This window comes from Cynoglossus semilaevis, chromosome 11 (assembly GCF_000523025.1).
Source record: "Cynoglossus semilaevis isolate Cse_v1.0 chromosome 11, Cse_v1.0, whole genome shotgun sequence".
NCBI lineage: Eukaryota > Metazoa > Chordata > Actinopteri > Pleuronectiformes > Cynoglossidae > Cynoglossus > Cynoglossus semilaevis.
In genome coordinates, this window is record NC_024317.1 from 14,518,024 (window position 1) to 14,523,469 (window position 5,446).

At 38.9% G+C, this 5,446-nt stretch overlaps 1 long non-coding RNA gene across 2 annotated transcripts; it reads left to right on the top strand.

Moving 5' to 3' along the window:
• Positions 1-28: 28 nt before the first annotated feature.
• LOC103386525 (uncharacterized) lies at positions 29-5,152 on the top strand. Of its 2 annotated transcripts, XR_003051207.1 has the most exons (10): positions 29-436; positions 712-800; positions 1,216-1,285; positions 1,633-1,766; positions 2,274-2,380; positions 2,588-2,693; positions 3,913-3,995; positions 4,079-4,152; positions 4,455-4,499; positions 4,602-5,152. It is a non-coding gene; the product is annotated as an uncharacterized LOC103386525 (long non-coding RNA). The 2 variants fall into 2 exon arrangements; XR_001760750.2 differs by having other exon boundaries at positions 38-436; positions 4,455-5,152.
• The last annotated feature ends 294 nt before the right edge of the window (positions 5,153-5,446 follow it).

A 5,446-nucleotide genomic window follows, 5' to 3' on the forward strand; every position in this document is an offset into this window, starting at 1 on the left:
TTTATATGAATATTTCAAAAATCACTTTTGAACGAATCTGTGAACAAATCTGGGAGAACGAATCTGCGCATCCCATCACAAATGAAAACTCTTGGTAGAGTCCAAGTGAATGTAAAACTCATTTTGACATTTAATGTGACCATTAGTGATTAATTCGCAGAGACTGGTTCACTCACTGATTAGTTCGCAGTATGTGAGTAGCTCGCAGTGATTGATTCGTTCGCAGTATGTGAGTAGTTCGCAGTGAGTGATTAGTTCGCAGAGTGTGACTCGTGAGTTCAATATGAACGAATCACTCATGAACAACACATCACTATTGTACGTTATTTCCGGTTGCGGTCCGGCGCATGAGACACGAGTGTTAGCCGTTTGGGCTTCCAGCGGGCTTTCAAGTCAAATAACTGGGCACGGTGGCTACATCTGATTGATTGAAATGGTGGGTTTTTGAAAACAATTGTTGGTTGTATTTTGTTTGAAATGATAGTCGTTCGGTCGAAACAGTTCAGTTTACGCTGGCATATGCGTCTCGTCAGCTAACGTTAGCGTTTGTCGAAAGTTGTTGGAATGTTTTGTAGTTAGTTTTTCGTCCTAAATAATGAATATAGAGTTGTCGTGGTAAATAAGAAATTTGCCTTAGGCTGGAGTTGAGCTGGGCAGATGCACCTTTTTGAAAATATGAAATAAACTTGCAGATATTGCTTTTCTGTACAGAAACCCATCCTACTCCAGTGATATGGCCGTCCATCACTCAGATCAAGTACAACGGAGAAGGAGACCTGTTTTCCGTCGCTAAAGATCCAGTGAGTGACATGAAATGATTGAACTTAACAAGTGCCACCAGTGACTATAGGATAGTAATTAGTTTGATGTCAAGTCCGTGTGAGGCTGCAAATGGCAACACGACTCTGCTGTTCGAGTAGCAGAGTAATCCTCTGCTCGTTTTAACTTGCGACTGTGTTACAAACCTAAGGCTATGTGCTCTGTAGTGTGTATGATATGAAAATCATACTGTAGTCGTGAAAAGGGGACACGACTAAGGCCAGTAGAATTTATTTATTTTCATTCAGATTAAAAGGGAAGCAGTGCAACATGGATTTTTTTCCTGAGGTTATTGGTGGCGCCAGTAGTGTAGAGCAAACCAATAGTTTGTGAAGTGAAGCCATGATTGCATTGAAACCTTTTAATATTTACCTTCAACAATGTCTCCCCGTACAGGTGGCCATAGTGTGGAACGACTCAGTACCTACAACGGACACACGGCAGCTGTGCGGTGTGTCGACTGACTGTATCCTTTGTTATTTAGCTCGGTATGCTGCGTGTCTTCACCACGGATGTCATAAGTTCATATCACTAATAATTAGCAACTCGAAGGCCCTAACATTTTCTGAGTAGTGTCAGAAAATAAAACCAACGTGAACTCATACAATAAGCGCAATAAACAAGGGAAGACTGACACACTGCAACAATGTTATGACATTAAAGGTTATCATGCAACATATTTGTAATATTGTGATTAATTGTCTGACAGTTATAGTACCAAGTAAATGTGTAATCATGACACAGTTGACCCTAGCGTACGCTCATGAATTGCTGCCACGGTACATGCTACGTTCCTTAACTAGCTCTTCGCAGGGGACACCAGAAATGTTTTGACAGGATCAGCTGAGAACAACTGTCGACTGTGGGACTGCGTGAAAAGGAAATGCATGTGATAAATGTGATAGAAGTTTCTGAATCCCAAAACAACAATAAAAACGCACAAATAGGTAAAATACAAACATGAGTAGCAGCACACTGTCAATGAATATGGGAAGTCTGAACAGTGGATGTTATTAGTCTGTTTGTGGTAGTAGATAGACAGATTAGTGTTAGTTAGTAGGTCATTTTTGTTGCTGTGTGTGTTGTTGATTGCAATCTCAATTAATATATATTATTTTCATTATACTATTATTTTAAATTAAATTGGTATGATGTGTATGCATAGTAAAGTATACCACATTATACCTATGATATGTATATATAAGCAGAACTAGTGTAATTATAAGGATGTTATGTGAACAAGTATATAAAATAAATATATAACAACTATATGCACAGTGTAAATAGTTGAGCAGTGAAACAATGAATTAAATAAACAGTTGGCTATATAGGCAGTTTCAGCAGACATATTAGTGTATAGAGTGTTTAAATGTATTTTGGATAATTTCCTGTTAGATGTTTTATATTTTGGTGTTTAATTTCTGCTCTGTCCCTTCTTTAATGTCTTCCATCAGAACACGCAGGTTAGATTTCACTGGCAACATCATCATGTTTTCCACAGACAAGCAGATGGGCTGTCAGGGTTTTATGAACTTCATCGACCCGAGGGAGCCACAGATCGGTAGGTAATCGCCACCCACAACGTAAACCAATTAATACCGTAAAAGAAACAAGACTGCAGATAGTACACAGCTTCCTGATTACTGCTAAAGAAATTGTTTGTACAAAGTATTATAGAAATGAAATTCTGAAGGAAATAATGAATCACAGACAGCATCTTTTGTAGAGCTTGTGATAATGAAGAACATTTTTGTTGTTTATTTGTCAGTATTCTGGAGAAGAAAGCTGAGAAGCACAGCAGGCACATCAACGACATCCAGACGTCTGTAGACCTCACCATGTTCATCAGTGTCTCAAAGGACAACACCGCCAAGGTGAGAAATCTTCTGTAAATGATTGATGTGATAAGTTGTTGAAAAATGTTAGAAATAAAGTCATCAGAATGACACCTGGCTGGCTGTCAAGGAGAGCGCCCAGAGAAGAGTTTTTGAAGGCGAATAAAGAAAAGAGTTAACTAAGATTCAGATTCTTAGTCATCCAGGTCATGGTTGTAGTTCTGTTAGGCAACTGGACGTGAAATTTCCTCAAGAAGACGTTACGCCTCTCATCCAAGACGCTTCTTCAGTTCTAACTGGTGGAGGGGAGTACAGCAAATATATATACTGTGGGTGTGACAAAAAATAAAGCTACTCCTGTCGGGTGGGCCGTCAGGGGAAGTGTTAACGGTTGTTAGGAATCTGATGGGTCGTTGTAATAATCATCAGAAGTGTGTGTGGGTGATAGGTTGTGTTTTAGCCCACCTCCTCTGTTGAGTGAAAATTTCATGTCCAGTTGCCCAACGGAAGTCTTCAACAAACAAAAGTTGTTTTCCTTTTAACTCTTGGATTTGTTTATATATGTATGGAATTGTTAGACTCTCCAGTCATTTGTGCTTGAGACCCCCGCTCCAAAGTAGAACAACAGAAATAAGTGAATGATAAATGTATTTGAAGATATTTATTTATAGTTTGTTATACAAGTATGTGTGAACTGAAGTAACATTGACAATTTGCTGGGGTTATAAGAAGATACACCAAAAAAACACACAGTAGTAGGTGTGGTTAATTTGAGTGTGTCCACTTGTCCCATTTATTTACAATGACATTTTCCTTCAGTCTAGGTTTGTTGGTCATTCTGTCTATACTACAGACCTTGTAATGTAAATCCACTGACTTATGTACTACTGAAATAGACTTAAGAATATTTGAAGTACAGCTTAGGAGAAACGAGTGATACAGTTTGAAATGAACTGTTATGGTATAATCTGTTATGGTTTTGTGTTACTGTTGAATGTTGACAGATTACAGTCCAATGAAGCTAAGTGACTTGACTGTCTGTGACTTTAAGGCCTTAAAGAGAATTTAGTGCTTGAATAAAAGTTTGCTTAGTTCAAAGCTGACTGTGTGAGGCTGTTAAAGGCTCTACGTCAGCCACCCAGATTGGAGAACAATTGTGGAGTAAAATTGAAATTATTATTTAATGTTTGTTTTGGAATCCAAGAAGTGGACTGGTGATGTTGTGCAAATGACTGAGTGCCATGTGTTCTCTCCACAGCTCTTTGACTCTGCCTTTCTGGATCACAGCAAGACTTTTAAAACTGAGAGACCGGGGAAGTCTGCCGCCATTTCTCCCATCAAGTAAGATGAAGTTGTCACTGTGCAATGTGTATCGTAGTAGATCAACAGTGACCTCGAACCTTGCAATTGTGTGTGTGTTGTAGGTGGTTATGGGAGGTGGGCAGGAGGCCATTGAAGTGACCACAACTTTCACCAGGATTGCCAGATTTGAGGCCAGGTAAGTTGAAGTGGTGTTTCCAGAGTATTATTGTGTGGTTGAATAAAGGATCCAGTGATTGTTGTCTTCATCTGAACAAGAGAAACAGATGAAGAAAATGTACAGATTATTCCATTGTGTTGTTTGCACTAGCACTGAGGAGGCCACAACTTTGTATCACTTAATAGTGAGCAGTCATAGTGATGTGTAAACATGTAGTTGTTGGCGGTGCTGTGGAAGTGACTACTTTGTAGCTGCTTTTAAGGAAAACCTGTTTATTTGTGTTAACATGTGGCACAGTGACATGTTCTTCTAATCTGCAGGTTCTTCCACGCTGTGTACGAGGAGGAGTTTGGCAGGGGTCAAAGGTCATTTTGGTCCCATCAACTGTGTGGCTTTCAAGAGGTGAATGAGACCAACACTGCTTGTTCTTCCATTCATTGTCCCTCCTCTGCTATTGTCATTAACAGTGCAATGGAGGAGAAGACGGACATGTGAGGTGGCGGCCTAAAGTGTTAGGCTTGTGGACACAGCCAGGTAGAATGAAGGAGCATCTTTTTTTGAAGCAGATCACTTGTTTTACTGATTTCAGTAATTGTAGTGATTTTTCTAAGTATAAAAAAACCCAAGTCCCAAAAAAATTCCCAGCCTGTACCTAGACTCCTATGTTCGTGTCACCAACTTGCTGTTGGCCGAAGTTAGCAACACAAACGTGCATTTCTTTAACATATCTGACCTGATGACTGACTATAGTTTTTTTTTTTCTAACAAGATAAAATAAAATAAAATATTGTGTAAATGCCATAACTCACATTGTGTCTAGGTGCACACTGACATATGTTCAAGGTAAGTTCCTCATTATAGCTAAAGTAATCCTTTTTTAACTACAATCCCCATGCCATCATTACTTGAGTGTTGTTTTGTATGTCTCACCTGGATTCCTGGAGGACCAGCAGGTCCACCTGGACCTTGTTTTTCTGTTTCACCCTGAGAAATAAATAAAATGTTCAGTAAAACTGCAGCATTTCTCTCTGTGCCTTTGAAATGTTATCTGGAAAAAAGAATGACAGCCACAGCACTCAGTATGAACATAAACTTCGGTAAAGTGTCACAATTACCTTGCCTGGATTCAACCCAGGTCACCACCGCCAGGTGTATTAACTTGGGCTATAGCTAATATTTTTCTCTAATTTTGTTATTAAACATACTTTTTACTCTATGACTATAACTGTGCTTTTACAATTTATTATTAGCATTTTGGAGACACCAGTCACTAATTGGATATACAAACAACAATACAATGAAAAATACTTAT